Here is a 23654-nt window from a genome sequence, read left to right on the forward strand (position 1 = left end):
TAACCAGGTAATTGAGTGGGTATAATAAACGCAAGTTGCCGGCATATTCTTGATTAGGGAGTGTGAAACATGTATATTGCTTTATGAATATAGTGGGCGCAAAGATCATTATAATGTTTAATACACAAACAAACTGTATATTAACAAAATTTGGGCATTTTTTTTTTCCAAAAAGGAAATGAGTGGGGTAGTGTGGGACAGCTCCCTCCCTCTGTATATCACCCACCCCTTCTCTCCCTTTATATACACCTCCCCCTCCCCCCTCTCTCATTCTTGTAGAGTGTATCTCCTGTGGAACGTTACCATCTCCTCGCTGTTTACACTTTCACTATAGATTGTATGACTCTTGGTAAACAATATTTCGCCGCTGCTACGACATTGATGTCGGGAGTGTGGGTGTCGGCAGTCAGATCGGGTAATGGCGTATGTGCACGGGCTGACAATACGGAAAACTCGAAACGCTGTGGGCAGCGCTCTTTCTCCTGTTTTCAAGATCTACCCTGACAATAGGGAAGCACATTTTCTCCGCTCACTATTTCATCCTTTCTTTTATATTTATTGCTCCAGCTCTACAGCTATGGTTACGCATATTTTTCTAGTTTTTTTTTTCCTTGCCTCGAAGAAATGCTTGCTGTGATTGAATAACATCATTTTTCTCTTTGTGACGCGATTGATCTGATGTATCACGCTGTTATTCAACAGGCAATGCCCAATCATTCTCCCCCTTATAATGAGTGAAGTGCGCTTCGTGCTGCATACTTTCCGGTAACATGATTTATCCCACTTCTTAGGAGCGGATTTTTTTTTCAAGGTTTTTCACTCAAGGTTTCAGAAATCATTTAGCCAGTATCACGCTTATTGAATCTGATCTGCTCTTAATGATCGATACATCTTCACAGAAAGAAGGCAAAAAATGTATTCATAGGAGATAAGCGTGATAGCAAAAAAAAAAAGAAAGAAAGAAAGAAAGAAAGAAATGATCGATACATCTTCACAGAAAGGAGGAAAAAATGTATTCACAGGAGATATGCGTGATAGCAAAAAAAAAAGAAAGAAAGAAAGAAAAAAGAATGAAAGAAAAAAAGAAAGAAAATGCCACGAAGGCAATCAACTTGTTGACTTGTCAACTTCCAAGGTTTCAACACTGTGTAAGCTTCTCGATCGCAAACAAGGCTATAGTGAAGATGTGCCGAGCATGTATACTACAATAGAGTCTCAAAACTTTGCAGCAGGTCTTAAATCATGAATACATATTTTATATAAACGTATCGTTGCCTCAGCCATGGAGGTACTAGCTGACTACTTAAAGACCCGACAGCGTGGGCAGGGAAGAGAAGGTTAGTCCGATAGAATCGATCTCCAGTTGCTGCCCATCGGAGTGCATTCGAAAGCCACGACAATTAAACGCAGACCTGCTAGAATAGAGTTGCCCTTCAGCGAGTTAATGTGCATCGAAGCGTACGCTCCTCGGTAACGTTCGGCTCCAGTCGACATTCTTCGGCTGAGTGTATACTTGACGATAAATATTAGGGATAAAGCTGTACCCAGTTCGTAACGGATATTCCCGATTTATCCCGAAGTCTATCCGAGTCGAGCCAGCCTTTTCATCATGCCCATTGCATGGTATCCCATCACGCTACCGGGTCTTTTTAACACGACAAGTTCCAAAACGCCATTTCTGTGGTCTGGTCTAAATCTGTTTAACAGAAATTATGGCATCCATTGTGAGCTTTGATAGGGTAGAGTACATAATTATATAAAGATTTATCTGTTTACTCGTTTATGTACCTTTATTTGTTATTGTTATGTACCTTTATTTCTTAATTGCTATGTTTATCAATGATTCTTTACTTGGAAAACACATTTAAGAGGATTGAAACTCAGACCTCGTTTAAATTGGCACCATATTTTGTGTGTGTGTGTGTGTGTGTTTTTTTTTTTTTTTTTTTTTGCTGTTGTTTTGTGTTATATTGGAAATTTGCGCTAGATCCATCTTTCCAGAATAAAACATGTGCAGCGAAATCTAGAGGTGCGAGTTTTTAAAGGGTAAGATGAAAATAATCATATCTCGAGGAAAATTATCCTCGGACTTGATGGGATGGCTGCGGTGACGGGCTTGTGAAGATAATGCTGACTGCATTGCTTTCAAAGTTGCTTGACACATCACGCTTGTTGAATAGACAAATGAGATGCTAGGTTTATCCAGTACCCGGTAGAGAGGTGAATGATGACATGCCCGACCAATTGCTTTATAACATACAAATAGTATTATTGCCAAATTTTAGCCATTCTCTTATTTGTTGATCTATGAAAAGTTGTTCAGAATGCATAGAAAAGGTACATCTGGGAGACTGAATTGTTTCTAGGTTCTGAGAGGCGAAACGCCCATGAATTTAGATTCGTTAGAGAACCAGTCTACCAATAGGGACGCTAACTGATTGGTTGATTGGTTGGTTGGTTGGTTGATTGATTGATTGATTGATTGATTGATTGATTGATAGCTAGATAGCTAGATAGCTAGATAGCTAGATAGCTAGATGGATAGATAGATTGATTGATTGATTGATTGATTGATTGATTGATTGATTGATTGATTTATTTATTTATTGATTGAAAAAATTCCCATAAATCAACCTCTGCTTCCTTCTGTGAGCTTCATAAAGAAATATACTTTATTACGAGATGTGTATTTGGAATCCTTTTAAATTCATCATGCATTCCTTTTCAATCCCGAGCATTCACATGGCTCTGATGACGACAATGGACTGTCTTCCCCTTTAGGCATCGTATTTTCTTTCAGCAACATAGGAAGTATACTGCTTCGATAAAATATGCCAGTATAGTCTGGAGATCAGCCGCAAAAGATTTCTGATATCTGCAACTAAAATACAAGGTAAGACTCTGGAAGATAATCGCCGAATCAGTATTTTGTTTTTACGTAGCCGCCAAAGAAGCAACGAATGCTAGGCTATCCACGGACCTACAACAAAGATTCATTTATTAGCTAAGCAACTGATTAACCGATGACGGCGATAAGGTGACTCCGAGAGACTGGGCAATGAGGATATAAAGTGCCTTGCCTAGGAGTAAAAGTGCTGCGGAGATTCGAATCAGCCATCTCAAAAGTGAGAGTCCAAGTTGTCTTATCCATTGAGATACAACAGAAAAGACTACTGTGATAACACTATTAAGTATCACTCTTTTGACTCGGAAAGTAAAATTGAACGCCACAGAATGCCTACGAGTTGTGTGGAATGTTCACACACATGCAGATGGTCGTCAGGCCCATCGATGTGATTTGGACCCTACACCTACAGGAGGTGTGGGATTGTCATGTACACTCTACTAACACTCTCAGAAATTGTCTTATCTCATTGTCGATCCTTTAAACTATCCTCAAGGAGGGGTATTGATCATTCGTGTCGTCCCTGGACTAAATTCAAATTCTATTCAAATGATTAGCTGAGAGCTATCACGTGACCAGTCTTTTATTTCTCTTGAATGCCCAACTTTACTTTTTACCGGGCTTAAAGAGTAATATCAATTGACTGCACGGTCACCTGAGCTCAGCTACATTACCAATGCAGCATTACAAATGCGTTGTAATTATTTGTTTGTGCCGTTCAGTTAGCTTGTACCCGGTAAATTTGGGAATCCTGGGAATCTTGGAAAAATGGACGCCACGGAATTTAAATCATGTCACCATCTTATAAAACAAACAATGCACTTTATTTAGTTGGGCACTCATAGAATTTTCCTCCCACCATGAATTTTGAACAGTCCAAAACACACGAGACGAAGCCGACAGACATGTGTTTCCGACTGTACTGCATGCTAATAAGTTGACTGACTGAGGATCGGCAGTCGAATCGGGGTACATCGCGGCACATCGCACACTTTTCAGCTCTCTGGACAGGAGGACAGCGTGATGAGATCGTATAGATCGTTCAGAGCGTAAATACAGCGTGCAAATAATAGAACTGATAACATCGGCAACATTGCACTGACAGCGTAGTTACATCGTTCTAAAGCGTAACTGCAGCGCCAAAGATTGTAATGTCTCTTTCCCGATCATCGTAGTAAGAGCGTAGCAAGCACATGTTAGTCGTAAATACAGCGTTCTTAGAGCGTTCTAACATCGTACTGTGTTCAGATCGGCTCATGTTTTACCCGATCCTTCCCGATCTGAGAAAATTGTCAAATCGTGGCGAGAACGGCATAGTGGAACAGGGGCTTTACTGTTGGATGAAAAAAAAACTTGCAATAATGCCTGTGAAATGCGCATTATTTTGAATACCACTACATCAGTCTGACTATGAATTTTAGCGGAAGCACACTGGCAAAGAGTGGCACTCGTGCACACAAAAACACACACAACACAAACAAACACAACGTTTATATGGACAAATATTCACAGACAAACAGACAGACACATCCCCACATGCACATACTGACAGGCTGACAAGCGACAGACAGCCACACACACATGCACACACGCACATAAATATCAAACACACATTTACGTGGCCAATAATCGTGTTTCGGTACAGTTAACTAAGTTATCAGCAAGATTGCAGACGAACACTACAACACCACAGGGTAAACCCGGCCATCAAGTGTCGTATATGCGATACGCGGACATATCGTAGCGAGCTACCTGGAAAGTGTTTTGATATATGACACTATATAAATGTAATGAACCATACCCATAAAGGCACATTTCCTCATAAAACAACATGCTACCCAGGGCCGAAAGTATGATGTTTCTAGGATATGTGTGTATTTCTTGAGCATATAATATCTGCAATATCTACGGGTTTACGTCCCAAAGGAAGTACCCGCTAATGCATTTATATGCAAAGTATGAAAGAAAACATATTACATCTTTAGAACTCAGACATACAATTCCCTGTCAATTTAAGAAGCCAACGGATTTAAGTTGTAGCTTAAGTTGACGGTCTAAAATTGCACAAAATTTTGACAGATGAACGATTTATACAGCTTTCGTACATGTCCGAGAGACTGGCTATATCGCGCTTTAAGCGTATATCTGCATCTTAGTGGGGAACAGAAGTTTTACCCTTACAAGAGAAGGAAAAAAAAAACCCACCTGTCTGACTTGTCTGTCTTGGATTCACATTCTCTTGTGACGATCAATCAATGCAACTGCCTTTATTTCATTCATCCATATAATATATATGTCTTTTTTCTATCAGTTAATCTTGCTGTTTCCGCACTTTAATACATTCTTCTTAATGAGCATAGAAATGTGAGATAGAAATGAGATCCTAATTGCGATACTCGAGAGACGCAATATCTTGCGATGCGGGCTCGGAAATACAGCCAGTGTACTCATTCTCGGCCGCTTATTACTACAATCGTGAAAACACTCCAATTCATCGGAGACTGCATTTTGTCACTGTAATGAGCACATTTTCCGCTTTGATTAGACGGAAGCAGACAAGACAGGTTTATAGTAAAAAAATATCGGTGTAAGTAGAACTCCTCCCTCGTGTTTGCAATTAGGATTTCAAAAAGAAACATAAAATCATTAACCTCTGGTGCTTTTAAGATGACCCGACCTGCATATTGCTAGGTAAGCTGAGTATGTGATATGTAACCGGCCTTCTTTGATTTATTTAAAGGAACGTTCCAGCCCATAGTCTTCTAATTCTGCAGCTATTGGTTTTTACTAATACTTTCAAAACTATCACTATAGTATCACTGTCATTGATATTAATTGTAGTATCATTATCTCAGTTACGATTATCATTATCATTTTTATCATTACCATTTACAGACCCATCCCCTCTCCTTTCTCCTATACTATCTCTACGCAAGTCATCCCTCCCCTATTTTCCTATATGTTATGTATTATGTTCGAGGGCTGCATGCAAATCAAGCATTGCTTAAGCTGTAGCCCTTCTGCGTTATTCATTGCATCACTGATAATATCAGTTAATATCAACAAAAGAACATATTATGTTCTTTTGTACATAGTAAAGGCAATGAAGAAACTGTATTGTTGTATAATTATTCTAAAGGTAATGAAGAAACTTACTTTGTTAGCATTTAATGTTTATGTATATCCATTTATATGTATGGTACCATCAATGTATATGATATATGTGTATGTATCTGCATGAGGAATGATATAATGCAGGAACCAATGAAATCAAATCAAATAAATCAAAAAATTTTCATTATCATTGAATAATCATCATTATTATTACCATTCCTCTTGTCACAATTGCTAATATGTAATCCTCACACTGTCCATAATCAAGTGGTTTCAAGTATGGTCTGAAATAAGTCTCTGAAACATTGTTACGAACAGAAGACGGAAGATAAGACAACGAAACTCAATAAAAAAAATGATAGAGAGTTGGGTAATCTATGGAAAGTTATGGGAAAGGTGTGGATTTTTTTTCGCACAAAACCGTTCTATTCGTCATAACCATTATGACCATGTAGGCAAATTAGATTTTTTTTTTTGAAACGACGGTTGCCATTGTCTTCATCTTCTCACATTATACTTTTATCAGAAAACTATTCTTACCTACAATAACTTTAACAGAATTGAATCAAAAGATTCCTGAACTTATAAGTCTTATGAATGTCTCATGACAAGCTACACGGACGCGCTTCATTGAGGTACAATTATGATTGAAAATATATATTACATATATATAATATGATTGACATATTGATCAACGTCTTCTGGTGCACTCTTTTGACACCCGAGGAAAGATTTATTTTTGCATTATTCCTTCTGTATCTGTTCTTCTTTTGCGATACAACGAAATATGCAATCTACCTTCGCTTAACCTCGAAGTAGCCTGACTGACGTTGGATCAAGCAAGAGTACGACACAACTCCATCATGTCTGATTGGGAAAAAAAGATATTCGTGGATTGTGACATAGAGGAAGGGGGCAAAGAAGAAAGATATGGAACCTATATTATGCAATATACTTGATATATACATATACGTATCTTTATACTATCATGTTTGTATAATTATGTATATATTTTATTATGATACATGAACATTTCTAAAAACGAATCAGAGACGATGTGAGATATACATAGGCGTCTCGACAGATAAATAGATGAGTGAAGGGAACTTAAAGGAATAGTATAGTATTGCTTGAGGTGACGATTCAGCTGTTAATTTTTACAAGATACTTAGAAACCACTTTATGAAACGTTAAAGAGCATACAATTCTAAAAGGAAATGAAAGTTTATTTGTTAAAAATCAGCTTTGAAATGACTGAGATATCCAAAAACAAAGTAAAACGAAGCGTTCCTAATACAAGCTGGGTCACATCGTTTATTAGGATGGTTTTGATTTTTGTATATCTCAGCCATTTCAAAACCAATCTTAATCAAATAAACTTTAAATTCCTCTCAGAATTACATGCTCTTTCATATTTCAGGAGAGGCTGCTCATTATCTTATAAAAAAGTTGGAAACCTGAAACCCTATCTCAACCAAAACTATGCCATCCCTTGAAGTGAATGTGAAAGACTAATAAACAATATGTTCAAGGATGAGAAAGAGAGAGAGAGAAAGAGAGAGAGAGAGAGAGATGAAGGATAATTGAGATACAAAATGGAAAACAGGAAGTTTCAGAGAAAATTAGCCAAAGTGAGATGACTAATGATACAGCGAGATGCTAATCAGGACTATCAAAGGGATAGGTGAAGAGAGGAATAATAAGCCGTCAGACATAGCGAAATGAAACACACACACACACACACACACACACACACAGAAAGAGAGACAGAAACATAGACAGACAGACAAATAGACAATAAGGGAGAGATAGATGGGCTTATATGCGAAGACATTCCTCAAAACAAAGTAGCCTTGCTTTCTCCGTGCGTCATAACGGGCTGCTGTCTGATTAGCTACTGCGGAATAAAAGACAAAAACTTTGGATAGGATTTTTTCCCACACTTTACTGGACTAGCTTTTATTCAAGAAAGGTAAGCTTCACCAAAATGATTCTATCGAAATTTCGCTTGCTCGACAAAACTGTCGCTCACAGAAACAGATTTAACGATGTTGCCACAAATCTTACTCAATATGCTGTAATAACTACGTTCAAATTATTATGTAGGGTAATGAATTCTAGAACTACAAGTACCGCATCTGTTACTTCGAGCTTTAAGCTATAGCTTTATTGCTGTCATTCACTCTGGTTTTTGTTGTTGCTGCTGTTTGTTTGTTTGTTTTTTATTGGTCTTTTGGGGGGACGGGGCGGGGCTTACCATTTTATGCGGTTACTCTCTCTTTTTTTTTGCCATGTCTAGAAAAAAGCAACGTGATTTCAACACAACGTGTTCTTGGATCATAACAGATCATAATCAAATATCAGATTCCATACCAATATAAGGATTCAGTGAGTTATAACGTAACACGATCGAATTTAACATCGGTTTCATTTTAAACTTTGTGTGCATATTCTCATTTAGCGGCTGAGTCAAGTCAGAGCAGGTACAACTGTACAGGGTCGGTGAAAGGCAGTAAAATAAAACGCATATTTAATGAATGAAAATAGTGCAATTATGTGAAATATCAGCCCTGACCATTTCAATGTCGTTATGATATTTGAAACGGCCTACCATGAGCAGTTCTGATGGTGACCGATCACCCTAATTACTTTCATAAAGTATCACAGAAAAGTGCCGAATGAGGGTTTGTTTGTTGGTTGGTTGGTTTGTGTTTTGGAAAAATAAAAGGCTTTTCGTCTTTTCAAAAATCATAGGTTAATATTATAGCTATTTTTCCTGTCAAAACCTAATAGTCTTAGAATTCCAAACTATACATTACTAGTGGTTGTCTGCATCGAAACACCAAAACCGATTTTTTTTTTTCAAAATCCGTGTTTGTCCCGATCCAGTTTCATCAAAGACGTTTGCAATAGTTACAGCATACACAACTTAGATAAGATTAAGTCATTAGTTTGTTCTACCGCTTTCTTGTTCATTACCATAGTAAGACTGTAGCCTGGTCATATAGTGCAAACTGTGAGGGACTGGCTCAGCGTAAGGTAAGGATCAGGGCAGAACTCTCGGGCAGGGTAAATGGAGTCATGTGGGTTTACTCCGACTTCGGACCGCATTCGGTCTAGTCCTTGTTCGGCCTGGACTAACACTGACACAGCTAGAAGGACAGTGTGATTTTCACTGAAATCAAAGCCCATGAGCGTCATTTTGGTAGTATACATGCGACAACGAAATCTCGTTTGAATATCACGTGAGAGTACTCGTGTTTTCAATAACCTTCAAAAGCCATGAAACATGATGAGTTTACTCGTATGGTAACCTACTCTCAGAGCGTACGCCAAAAACACTCGGAAACCCATTGCAAACAAGCTCAACCTTAACTATCAACCTATACCAAATCTTGTCACAAACAGCAATCAAAATGAGTGGATGCCATAGAATCTTCGTTTACATACTCTGAGCCTACAGTCACAATATTTGATGATTTCGCTGAGGCAGCCGAGAACCTTTCACCAAAGCACAGATTTCAATAGTTCAGATGATACAGATTATAAAGAGGATATTTATGGAAAAGGGGGAGTGCCCAGCGTTGCTAAAAGCTTGTAGATATTTTTGTGGCATTGATATCTTGAAAGAGAAATTCTAACGGGTGGGAAAAGATTACAATAAGTGTGCCCATCAGTAGCACAAACAGCTACAACATTCGTGGCAATGACATTACGCATGGTTATTGAAAATGAAATGAATAAGTGTTAGATTTTGTATTCGATACTCAATATGAGGAGTTTTATCATTGCCAAACATGTCGATACCGTATCTATTATTTTGTTGGATATTTGCAAGATGTAAAAGGCTACTGCTGCCTCTGGAAAAAAAAAATCAAGTAGCTCCGGCAGTCTGGAAGACAAGAGTGACAAGGTCGACGATTCTCTGCAAATGTCACACCTTTCTTGTGGAATGCGTTGCCATAGTCACACAATTTTGTAATAAAAAGATGACTATAAGAATAGGATAATATTGAATCACGAAGGGGGAGGCATAACAGAAAGACAGCACACAAAAACAACGACAATTTACCCCCCCCCCCCTCGGAAAATCAGAGACTGATAAGAGAAAGAGTGAGATTACTCGTTGAAAGAAAACAAGATTGAGAAAGAGAAAAAAAAACCGAGCAGACGACGTATCATTTGCTTGAGCGATGTCAGTATCACATATGACCCTTGCTTCTTAGTAAGTTGAGCTCTTGTTAGCCTTGCTTCAGGTCTTTTAACATTTTTTTTTCTCGACAGCTTAGTTAATAACTTTATCATGCATGTCCGCCTAGACTGCTGATACTAGTGAGGACCGTTTGTCCGACAGAGAATAGCTGTAAACAGCAGTAAATAACACAAGTATTTTATGCCTTTCTTAATCCATGTGCATGTGTCATTTGAAAACAAATGCATGCAATTTGAATGCATGCTAAGTCATACAAATCTAGCCCGATTACTGGTTAATCAAACTTGAAGCCGACGTAGACAGGATTGACATTTTCCAATCTCGGCTTGCATTCTTCTTCTTCTTCTTTTAATTTCATCTCTTTTTCATGATGACAGCACGACACTGCTCCTTCATAACTCTTCCTTCTACAAGGATTAATGAATGATATATGAGATGTGTATTACAATTAGTTCCGTTGCTTCTCCCCTGCTGAAAAGAACACAGTGTTCCACAGAGTGTCCACAGTGTGTTCACATAGTTGACTGCTGTATTGTGAAAATGCTCGAATTCAACAGTGTGAAGGTGATTTCATACTGTGGTGTGATTTTCACAAAGTGTTCACATAGTAATATTCTGTATCACACTATGGATTGATGAGTCACAGTGTGTGCACAATGTAAAAACGCTCGAATTCCACAGTGTGAAAAGAATTCACACGTGTTCATACTGACTGACTGTCTTCCACATTGCGTGTCACACTGTGGGGTGATGCTCTTTTCAGCAGGGTCAGCAGGGTGTATTTCCAGAGAGTTCATGTATTCGCCATGACTGCTAATAGTGATGATAATAGATACTGCACATGTAATGCGATCTAGTGACTTATTATGAGGTGCAGAGGAACAAATAGAGCGAATCACATGCAGTTGTATACATATTAAAGTAGAAAGGACTTGAAGGACAGGGAGAGATTATGAAAATATAGAAACAAATCCAACAAATATTCAACCAAAACAAGATGCGAAGATATATGACTTCAGATGCTTTGAAAATTTTCTAGTGATTCTGCTGATTGGATCCTTAGTGGAAGAGCCTTCCAGAGAGATTAGGGCTGCAGTAATGAAAAAAAATGACTACGTGATTAATGTTCTTGTGAATATACAACATTGCGTCTGTGTGGTTGAGAAGAAGCAATTTCTATCAAAAATTATGAACACGTCAGGAGCTTCAGACTTTTCGCTCTTACGAGTTTAAAGGGACACAACAGAAAGCTATCGTGACAGAATCCTCACTTCGCTTCTTTAAAAGCTCCAAGCATGTCTCTGTGATAATATGACGGTTGTACAACTTGCAGCGCAGGATTTCCGCCCAATATATCCCTCTTATTCAATATCTTTCTCGTGTGTTTTTTTTTCTGTCTTCGGACAGGGAGATATCGAGAGGGGAAAACAGAAGGTTGTTCATACATGAAAAAAGGGCGTGAGGTATTGGACTTTCAAAATTGGAGCTGAAAAGGATGACACATAATGAAACGAGAAATACATACAAAGACTGAAAAGGGATATGACTGAGACACTGGAGGAAGCGAGTTCGTAGCTACCTTGCGTAGATAACTTGCAATTAGATTCCTGAAAAAGCTTGGGAACAAAAAAAAAACAGACAAACAAAATGAAACAAACAAAGTCTGAGAAGCTCTCATTGTGCAAAGTAGTCAGCCTTAAAATGCTGTTGATACGGCAATTTCAATGTCATTTTGCAGTTCACTTCACTTGCAAGGACCAGACGACATCCTTTTCATCTTTACAACATCCAAAATCAGCAAGTGCGAATCGTTGAGAAATAGCCATAGGGTATTATTCAAGAAGCAAGAAGACATGGAAGAGCCTATTCCTTTAATAACTTTTGACAGATGCTCATTACGTAGGAGGGGAGAGAAATAGAAGAGAGATTTAGAGACAGGATGGGGAAATAGAGATAGAGAGAAAAAGAAGGAGAGAGGGAGAGAGGGGAGAGAAGGGGAACACAGCGAACCACCACACAAACATCAATACGTTTGTTGTATCGATTTAACCAATCAGAATACATATCAAGATGAATATGGCTTGACATAACAAATTCCTCCTCCTTAATCAAAATTAATCATCTCCGGGACAGGCACGATACAGGGTGATTAAAAGAAAGAAAGGAAAAGAAATGAATCCCCACAAACTCGTACGTCATTAAGCATCCAATATAGGTCAGTCTGAAATCCACACTTGCCAAGTACAGCTCGTATACAAGTTAAGAAAAGGTATGATTCAAGGACATTTGATCCTCATCATAGTTATATGAACGACAAGAATCGAAAATAAATTCATGGGCTGTTTTTTTTTTCCTTTTCTCTTCAATCATTTCAGTCATAAGCATAAGTCTAGTACATCTATCTTTTCCCTTAACCAGTACGATGGATTGGCCTATGTGTCAATAAACCGACGGCGTAAGACCTTTTTTTTTTTTAATTCGTCTGGTTATTCCTATACTGAAGTCATCTTTGAAGATGCTGATCAAGCAAGTATATTTCAGAGAAACTTATGCAACCTTTCTTTTTCTTCATCATAAAATCGCAGCACAATCATTTCGAGGCAGTCAGAGCGAAACAGACGCTCACAAGATTCACCCGGTAGTTCCATATCCATGCACTATGATCATAGCAAATAACGCCTAAAAGTTGATTTTAGTCTAGAGACATGCAAAGACTGAATTTTAAGGGTGAAGTATCGATAAATCACAAGAGCACACACACACACACACACAAATTGATCGAAAGATTTTTTTTCCTTCTCACCGTTTACTCCAGTCTTGATTATATGCCACGAAGTTTGCGATGAAAATTGCACAGGTCCGTCATTCGCGAGAATACTTCTCTGTGGGTCTTTTGTAATGAGGTGAAAAAAACAGAGATGTGTCTCAGTCTCAACGATGTTAGGATTCTCTCGTATTCTCCCGGGATTTTTTGGCCGTTTTCTGCCCTATTCAGCTCGGTTTCTCCTCTGCGACTTCTTGCAGGCGGACCGCTGTCTTTTAATATGCTTTAACCATCGCAGTACTCGTTTTCTCTTCTAGTTGTGCTGGCGACGATCCCGTGTTCCCGACATATGTGCGGCTGTACTGCGCGATGAAGTATCATTGGCTAACGAAGTGACCAATCAGAAGCACGAACCCACGATATAGTTTACAGCTTTATGGAAAGGAGTTGTTAGCTGAGACAATGACTGTATCCGTCAATAGGTAGACATGCTCTCGAGATAACAAGCTCCGATTTACTTTGATTGACAGCGACACGAACATGATAAATCCGCGATAAGCATGGCTATTGCAGCGCGAGAAACACAGAAGACTTAAACATGAAATTGAAAAGAAAAGAAAAATAATCATATCACATTTTCACTGCTGTCAGAAGTACTTGAAACAGCTTACTGGAATGTGTCCAAAATACTACTCCAATCACACCGCTTCTTGGATATCATTGATTTACGCGATAGTGAATGTGATGACTGTGCATGAGAAAGCAACTTTGTTCTTTATATCGCCTAATACCTCTATTTTTGTGTGTCAAAAAACTGAATTGAAATTGAAAGCAACTTAATGCAAAGTAAATTGTACATGTCTATTCATTCATGAGATTACTATTTGACTGATAATGCTGCGTTCGAGTTAGCTCATACACCACATAGTATCCTCCCGTGTAACTGAAAGTTGTCCGTTACGTAAAGGTTCAACTCTACACTAATAACTATTTGTACACACACTCACATGACTGAGAAATTAAATCACAGGTAAACAAATCTTGTATATTGTTTTCTTCAAAGTTGTATCTCGCACCCCACTGACCGACCAACACAAAGTGAGGTCAGAGAGGGAGAGAGAGAAAGAAAACCCAACAACACTAGAAATTGAATCAGACAGTGATATAGATAGATTAGAAGCTTACAGTGAAATGAAATGGTTTCCACTCGTTTTCCAAGGGGCTTCATACATAGGGTGTTTGTTGCCAGTGGTGTTCTGAATGCTCAATTGCTTGGTGCGGCGTCACTCCCATTATGACAACAGACACGATTCTTTGTGTATACATCACCGTATTTGCCTGTGAGAGAAATTTACCAATGCATGACGCAATCAACCAGGAGTGATACCGGTAACATGTGCGTTTGTGTGTTTGTATGCTTGTGTGTTTGTTTGTGAGTGCGTGTTTGTGTGTGTGTGTGTGTGTGCGTGTGTGCGTATGTGTGTGTGTGTGTGTGTGTGTTTGTGTGTGAGATTTATGTCACGCAGCGCACTGTTTTCTGAAGTAACGAAATAAGTATAGTAAACGTATAAAGGGGGGGGGGGGGGGGTGGGGGAGCATTGACCCCTGACCCAACCAACCCACCCACGAGCATCCCCCACCCCCCTCCACTTCTCCCTGGCAGGACACTCCTATCTCACCCCATCCCGCCTCCTACACTCACTTACACACACACACTCAAAGAAGAGAATGACACAACTGAAAAAAGACAACCAAGAAAACAAAAAGACGTTCCGCCAACCCTGCACCATGTATCCCATGAAACAAAGATAAAGGGGTACCTCATGTTCTAACCCGAGAAACTTTGTCTGTACATTCATTGTTTTTCACTCCAATTTCTGAGATGAGCAGACTGTCGTGTCTTTCTATGGCTGTAATGTTTTGTTTTGTTTTGTTTTTAATTCCTGATTTCTCCGTACAAAGACGTTCTTTCTATTTCTTTCTTCTCTTTCTGACCGAAATGACAAGAAAAAAACATTGTCAAAAATAAAATGATAAAACAGCTATAAATGCAAAGAAAGTCATTATTTTCATTTCCACGCTATTCTTATATGGTGACGAACCATATTAAAAAAAAGGCCATTTTCAAATTCCAGTCGTTTTAGGAACTTGATATGCCGCAATGTTCTTACAGCTATGTATTGCATATCATAAATGCCATAAACCTCACAAATCGGGGAAAAATTATGAAAAAAAGGAGAGCGGTTCAAATTCTGAGAAAAACTTTATGATTTTAGCTAGCATTGTCAGAACCGAATGGGATTCCGGATGAAATTCCTGGTGTTTCTTTAGTCACGCTTAATTTTTGTCAAGCAATTCCGATATGATTAAACCCACATTGCAAACGATTGCAATAACAATACAATTACGATTACTGAGAATAGCGAGAACGCGATAGTTAAAGCTGGAAACGACAGAGAGGAATGTGGCGTGCATACTACTACAGTGATACCCACACCAACCCAATCATTGAGATGACAGAAAGAAAAATTATTGTTCCATGTACAGAGAGAAAGGGGAGGGGGGCAGTGAGACCAGAAGTGTAATCGGAAATACATCGATAAGCGTTTATTGAGATTTGACTATATTTGGAAAGAGCATCGCTGAGCTTGACCTCCCCCATTCGAGATTGAGTCGGTATCAGTTTATTTCTCGTCTGATCTCCTTCCACTGCTTTGCGCTGGCACAAACAAACCCTTTGTACACGCCGATGAGTCGGGGGCTTGTATCCTCAGCCCCTACCATCAACGACTGATGACGTCATACAAGGGTACAATTCAAAGAAGTACTAGTGTTCCGCAATGATGAATAGGAAAATAAAACGGAAAATTGCCATTATTGCAAATACAAAGCAGCGAAAGTCAAAGTGCCAGAAACTGAAATACGCCAGTTTCCCCATTCCTCCCCCATTCCTCGTTCCTCTTCACTTCCTAAAGGTCCATAGATAACAAAAATAACGGATGTTTGGTTCATGCGTCGAGTTTATTTAGGAGGAGGGCATTGAGGGGAAAAATGAGTAAAAGAGATAGAGAAAATAACAAACAGAGAGAGAGAGAGAGAGAGAGAGAGAGAGAGAGAGAGAGAGAGAGAGTCATGCACTTCTATCCAGAACTCCAGAGGGGATGGCGTGGAATTGAACATGAGAAATTATTCCATGGTATTTTCTGGCGTGTGATTGTGTGTTTGTGTTCTTGCTTTCTTGTTGCATAGTGATTGATTTGCACTCATTAGCATAAACACTTCTATGGGCTAACTGCCTTAGTCTCTCTATAATATATCCCTCGCTCTATCTCTTTCTTAACATTTGATATACATGTACACGGTTATGTATTTCTGTCTATACATGTATTAAATTATATATATGTTTTATTATTAAATTATATTACATTTTATTATATTACATTATATTATATTATATTATATTATATTATATTATATTATATTATATTATATTATATTATATTATATTATATTATATTGTATTATATTATATTATGTTATATTATATTATACTATACTCTATTAAATTATATCATATTACATTATATCATATTACACTAAATTATATTGTATTATATTGTATTGTATTAACCACTTAACAGATAGACAGAGAGAGAAAGAGAGAGAGAGAGGGAGAGAGAGGGAGGTAGAAGATGAAAGAGGGGTAGGCATTGACACGCAAATCTACACACAACGCAAACACACACACACACACAGATAAGGAGCAGTGATTTGCACGGAGTGGTTGCTGTGTATCCCTCATTGCCGTCAGCGTCTCGTCGCTTTGACAGAGGACCAGCCAATCATCGGACAAGCAGACCACGTGACAGTTTTGCGTACACGACAAATAGGGACATGAGTGGATACAAGTGTATATGTGTCGACCATCGGAAATGAACGGTGTTTGGAATCACCACTACTGCGCAGAGCAAACAGTTTTGAAGTTTAACTCAAATAAGCTCCGTGTCGCATAGTGGGAATTAGGTGTCCCTGAGGGTATTGAGAATGGAGTAGTAGAGATATAGAAGGTAGATTATCACGTTTTCTCATCTCACTGGGCGCATTAAAACTCTATTTATGGATGAAGAGAGCATTATGTAAGGATTGTCTTTGAGAAACAACAAAAAAGCAAAGTTTGCCCCTTGTTTGTCATTTTAAAGGACCGTCCACCACAAAGAAGATTATTACAGATGAAAACAGAACATTTCAAATGGACACAGCTTAGGCCACAGTTGCTTTGTTTTATTTCATGTAATCATAAATGACAGAACAGAATACATATTTTCCTATGCATATATTTTCTGACAAAGTTCTGACGAAATCGAGCATACACGATATTTTTTTCGATGTTACCGCAAGCATCGGAAATTTGCCAGTAAACCATAATTGTAAGAGTCATTTCTGATATACTTTGACTAAATGAGACGACATTTTGTAGAGTTGTATCAGTAAATAGCTCCTATCATTAAAAATGTCAAGTCCTGCATTACAAAAAATTGTTTATTGTCTCTCATTTTTCATTTCTTCGTCTTTACCCCTAGCGCTTAGAAACATTAACTTAAGTGCATTACAAATGTAATGTATTATTAATATCATTATTATTAGTATTGTTATCATTATTATTATTAGCATTATTAGCATTATTAGCATTAGCATTATTAGCATTAGCATTAGCATTATTGTTATTAGCATTGTTATCAAAATCAACACGAATATTACAATAAAACAGACATAAGAATCTTAGATAGGTAACTGGATTATGTAAAATTATTGAAAAAAAACGTTCATGAATTCTAAAATGACAGTTTCATAATTAAGCATGTTTTCTACTTTCACAGCAATTCTCCCTTCTTGTTACTCAATTTCAGACAATCGTCTCGATTTGAATAACTCTATTGTTTTTGCCTAGCAATATATGTAGGGCTTGACTTTAAGTTAAAGAAAAATAACCTCTGAATTTGAAATTTTGATGACCCAAAAAAACGAAATGATGTGGCCACGCCCAGGAATAAGAGGGATTGTACACATTTATTTTTCATTTGAGATGCCCTATCTCAGCCACCCGAAGATTACCTATTTTGAAGTTTGGTGGCCCGACATTAATTCTTAGTGACACCGGGCCACCACTAACTGTCGAGCCCTAATACAGTTTACGTATAACGTTTCCGTACCCGAGTCATAATTGCAAAGTAACAAATGACAAACCAGCATTGTAACATGAAGAAAAATACATGCATGGGACCATCATGTAAGCCCAATGCAGAAACCATTATGAAACATCTGCCAATGACATACTTAGGTTGAAATCCTCTCTTCCTTGTGTTTTATGTCAACGTGCGAAGGCGAACGCAAACCATCAAGAAGACATAATAAGCATGAGTGTTAAAACGACCTCGTAGATTAATCGCAGCAAAGACGAAGAACAGAGAACAATAGCCCCCCCCCCCCCCCCCACACACACACGTACACACACGCATATTCGCCACACATGCACTTTTCCAGTATTCCTTTTTTCCCCTAAATCAATCAATTCAATCCATTCAATCAATACGTAAGGCAATAACATGATTCGGTATTACTATGTGACGGTAACAAAATTAACGAATTTGATCATTAACATATTTATTTCACTTTTGAATCTAACAAAATCATATTTTCTACAAAGTAAAGTTGTATTGCTCCTGAAGACATGATTGTATTATTTGAACATAAAGCCGCAAACGCATGGTCATAATCTTCGCAGCACACAAGAATCAATGGTATTACAGATTCCCCGCATGAAGCAAAAGAAACATTATGTGATCGATTGCTTTCTTTTTTGTACATCCCCCTAGATTATGGAATAAATTACCACTGGATATTTGGAAATCTCAGTCATCAGAAACCTTCAAATCAAAATGAAAATATATCTTTTCTAATGTGGAGTTATTTATGTTTTCCGTTTTACGTGGAAGAAAATCATAAACGAATAAAAACATAGTCTGCATGATTTATTAGATTAAGATGTTATTAAGACGGATTGAGTATGTTTGATTGATTAAGATGGAGATATTTAAGCCCTTGTGAGCAATGAGCCTTCTGGGAGTGCCCTATTGGCAATTTCCTTAAACTGTTGGTGAACAGGGAGGTAAGATAAGGCACCTGTCCTCGGTAAATTCCAAACTACATGTATTCATAAGGCCTCCTACATTTATTTCCCCTTACGTTGTCGCTTTATTATAGTAAGGTTCATTTCGTTTTCATTTATTTATGCTGTTGAGCAAAATTAGTGCGGTGGATTAATTCAAGGGGGCTCCGTGGCAGTGGGGGCTCTGTGGCATAGTGGATAAAACTCTCGACTCCCGATCGGAGGACCCGAGTTCGAATCCCGCCCAGTGCTGACGTCCTTGGACAAGATGTTTTGCCCACCATGTCCCTCTCGACCCAAGTGGATAAATGGGTACCTGGCAACGCTAGGGTAATAATAATGGCTGGGCCCTCTGGTAGAGCAGTGGCAACACTGAAGAGGCTACCCTGGGTAAATAAGACCTTATTATTGTAATTATTATCATTATTATTATTATAATTATTATTATCATTATCACTATTATTATTATCATTATTATTATTATTATTATTATTATTGTTATTATTATTATCATTATTATTATCATCATCATTATCATTATCATTATTATTATTATTATTATTATTGTTATTATTATTATCATTATTATTATCATCATCATTATCATTATTATTATTATTATTATTATTATTATTATTATTATTATATGTCTATTCAAATTATTTAGAACAGTGCTGTAAAATATACACCAAGAGTTCTTGCAGCGTAGTATACTATTTAGACATAGTTTCTGTATTTTATAACAAAATAATTGTTATCATCATTCAATTTCATTTATTTTTCCATTTTCAGCAAAACATTTTTTGCACAGTCATACACAACGTGTGTCTGAATGCATTGTGTTTCAGATATTCCCATCTGCAAGTGAAAATTAATGCTATGGCAGTAAACTTTATATAGAGTCTGCCGTGGGTAATTACATACGATGTTGGAAATGACAGAGCATTAAACAAAGTATATAAAAAACACCGTTGTCACAGAAATATACACCAAAATATAAAAGAACAGAATGTAAGGAAAATGGGAACGTGCATATGTTTGTCATAGAGAGTGCATTCTTTCTTTCCAAAAATGAACTTGAAACCTTTTTGATCCAGTAACTTGTGTGTTTCTTTCAATCGTGGCTCTTTCCAAACGAAGCACTGTGAAAGGAGGTCTCACCTTTCTGTGCAGGAGAGTCATGCAAGCACACAAACATAGTTATACCCAAGGGGACCCCATTTCTCCCCCCCCCCCTCTCTCTCCTCTTCTGTCTTCCCTCTATCTGTTTTATTTTTATATTTTAATAAATGTTTTCATCTACAAGGCAAATGAATGCTCTCCTCTGTGCATATATTTTGCCATCTTTCAATAACGGAATGCCAGGAGAGTAAACATAGGGTTTTTCACCGCGTATTAGCCACCTTCCTGATTAGCACTTACATCAGCCGATCCATCACTCTGGGGAATGAATTCAAACAGATGACCTAATAAACTACTTTTGAAAAGTGAAAAAGATACAAACACATAGTGCAGGTGATTGATGCTAACTAGCGATGTCCTATATATCATGCGCGTAATCCGCATTACAAAGGCAGTCGAAATTTGATTGGGCTTCTTACAATGCTAATCGACAAAAAAAAAAAAAAAATGGCGATTAATTCCATTCTTTCCTTTACGTCGTTCTCATTAGATATTGCGAGCAAGAAAAAAATGGCATGTAATTGTTGTTGTTGTTCTTTTTTTCTCGGACATGTAGGTCTACATGTATCAAGAATTTTAGGACTTGGTTCCTTTAACAGCTTTTCGTCAAGTTAAGGGAACTATGCAGTGCACATGCATGCTGACTTGCATTTATTCATATATCCTGATCATCACACATGTGGCCAAAAGAATATCTTAAAATGTGTCACATATCTTATAAAAAAAACATTTCTACTATTTCTTTTCTTCAGATTACCTCGACAAAGAAAACAAAACTTCCAAATAAGATTCTGTCCTTTATATCATCTGTCAATAATTTATCTCGTATATTACATGAATCTTTTGTAAGTGTTTGAATAATATCATTTCATGACCTGTACACTTTGCACTATGTTTTGATTTTCGTAGATTGGAAATAAACTATGATTGAATTGAATTGAATCGAATTGAATCTTTGCGCACGTTCTAAGACGATTAACAAGAGACACTAGAACGCACCTTCCCCTAGACAGAGCATACACTTGAATGCTCACCTTCAGTGTCTTTTATAATCAGTATTATCTGTAGTTTTTACATAACATACTTAATTTCTTCATAGATCAAATAATGTAAACGTATAATTCTCGGCCATTACTTGTGCAAGTACAAGGATATACAATGCACTGTTTCACCACAAGTGAAAAGGACAAAGGAATGTATAAAACATTTATAAACAAAATAATACATTAGATGAGACTGTTTCAACAATTCAAAAAGAAAAGAAAATGGCTCAATTCTGCACGACATTACTTATATGAGTAAGTATCAAATGGAATAATTCCTTACACTCATTCCAGTTATGAAAGGCCACGAAAAATGAAATACAAATAGGTCTATTCATTGAATCTGCTAATCATTAGTGACATCAGAGCATGCAAATTGAACTTAGTTCTTCATTTAAACATTAATATGTCGTGTGTTTATCTATTGATAGCCTAAACAGTTTCATTGATTTTAATTATTTCATTTCTTCGTCATTCATACATATTTCGCTTTCTTCAAATGTTTCGGAAATAAGGACCAGACTGTTGTAGTTGAGCTAAATCTGGCAAAACACACAAACACACACACACACACACACACACACACACACACACACACACAAACAAACAAATAAGGAAAACATACTTTAAAAAATTTGAAGAGCATAAGCGAGAAATAAGACTTCATCAGAAAGACTCCCAATAACATCGTCAAAAATAACCAAAAAAAAAAGAGAAAAAAACGAAAAAACATATGCACGACGGAAGGAGCGTAGGAAATAGGAGAGCAGGGAAAGGAGGTGGGGGAAGGGAGAAAGTAGAAAAAGGACTTTATTTTTCCTTCCTAGAAACATTGTCATTTCACAAATTAGGATTTCATCGCTTTCGTCTAAAAACCTGTGACTGCTTCTTCAAAGATTTAAAAAAAAAGGGAAAAGTGGGGCGGATCCAGGAATTCCGTAAAGGGGAGGGGGTGAGTATTTCTGGTGCCACTTTCGGGTAAGTGCGTGCATTTTTGTTTTCGTTTTTTGGTGCCACTGCAATCGAAAATTGAGGGGGGCGCAGCCCCCTTTCATTTGAAAAAATAAAAAAAGGGCGGTCCTTCCCCCCCCCCCTCCATCCGCCACTGCGAAACTGATCCTGAGTTTCAATTTGCTCTGTAAAAGGTTGGGGGATGGTAAGGGATTTTCTTTGGCTGATGAATCATGGCTAATTAAAACGTAAATTGTAAGTTATAGCGAAAAAGCATCTCAGTTTTTGGCGAGGTGAGCGCGCTTGTTGCAACATGCGATCCGAACTGATTGGACCATAAAACATCATTGAGGCGATTGGACGCATGATGGGTTCGGGGCACTAGTAGCCATTGACTGCTCCCCCCCCCCCCCCCCTCACCCCAAAGAAAAAGAGACCGGAAATAATTCATGGACAGTCCCCGCTCATCGTTATTGTAAGTCGTATATCATGGTTTACACTCCATAATATATCGTCCAAAAGCCGCATGAAAGACTATAGCACATTACGTCTTGACTTCTGGAACAGACTGATATTCCCCTTTATAAGAACGGCTTAACCATGTATCTCGCTTAAACCTATTCATAACATCGCACTTATACAAGTCACTTTCTCGCTAATCATTGCATTTTCGGCTTTTCTTTCTTTATTTCAGTGAACCAAAAGGATGGAAAATTTTCACAGGTCCTAGTTTGAGTGCTGGTAACATCTTGCAAATGACTCACTCATAGAAAAATCAATGAAGATATTTTTGTTTTCCGAATGCAACATTTACTTCCTGCTCTTCTGTAGATCATTGGAGTATCTTTGAAAAGTGAAATAAACCACATTGTTCTTGGGAGCATGGAATAAAAAAGGGTGGTCGGATATTACAAATGAGACAGTTTGTACCACTTGAATTCATCGTGGGCTGTTTTACTATTTGTTTCAGCATGATCGGTTGAATTCGACTTATTCTTTTCTACGTGTTTAAGCAGCTTAATCCACCCACATAAGCACAATGTGTTGGTTTCAAGGCAAACCATTCACACAAACACAAAAAAGAATAAAATCAAATGAAATAAAGTATATAAAGATATAAAGGTGCAGATTCCATGAATCTAAAAAAAAAAACTACAAGCGGAATATTTCGCAAGCTCAGATCTAAAATCGTCCGGTGCAGAATCTGCTGTAATCGCCTATTTAACAAATCGTTCATACCCATATTTACAACTCATGCGGCGCTGAATTATACAATTTCTTCAAGGAGGCATTCTCATCTTGATAAGCTGCCCATG

The 23654-nt window shown here is 37.7% G+C and overlaps 1 long non-coding RNA gene across 1 annotated transcript in view; it reads right to left on the minus strand.

Annotated features, from left to right (window-relative positions):
• LOC139740786 (uncharacterized) overlaps positions 1–13281 on the minus strand; it is a 77817-nt gene extending 64536 nt beyond the window's left edge. Inside the window, exon 1 of the long non-coding RNA XR_011711588.1 lies at positions 13036–13281. This is a non-coding gene — a long non-coding RNA (uncharacterized lncRNA). The remainder of the gene's footprint in view (positions 1–13035) is intronic.
• Positions 13282–23654: the final 10373 nt, after the last annotated feature.

This window comes from Diadema antillarum, unplaced genomic scaffold, assembly GCF_040938485.1.
Source record: "Diadema antillarum isolate AM-2024a unplaced genomic scaffold, OU_Dant_1.0 scf00000030, whole genome shotgun sequence".
NCBI lineage: Eukaryota > Metazoa > Echinodermata > Echinoidea > Diadematoida > Diadematidae > Diadema > Diadema antillarum.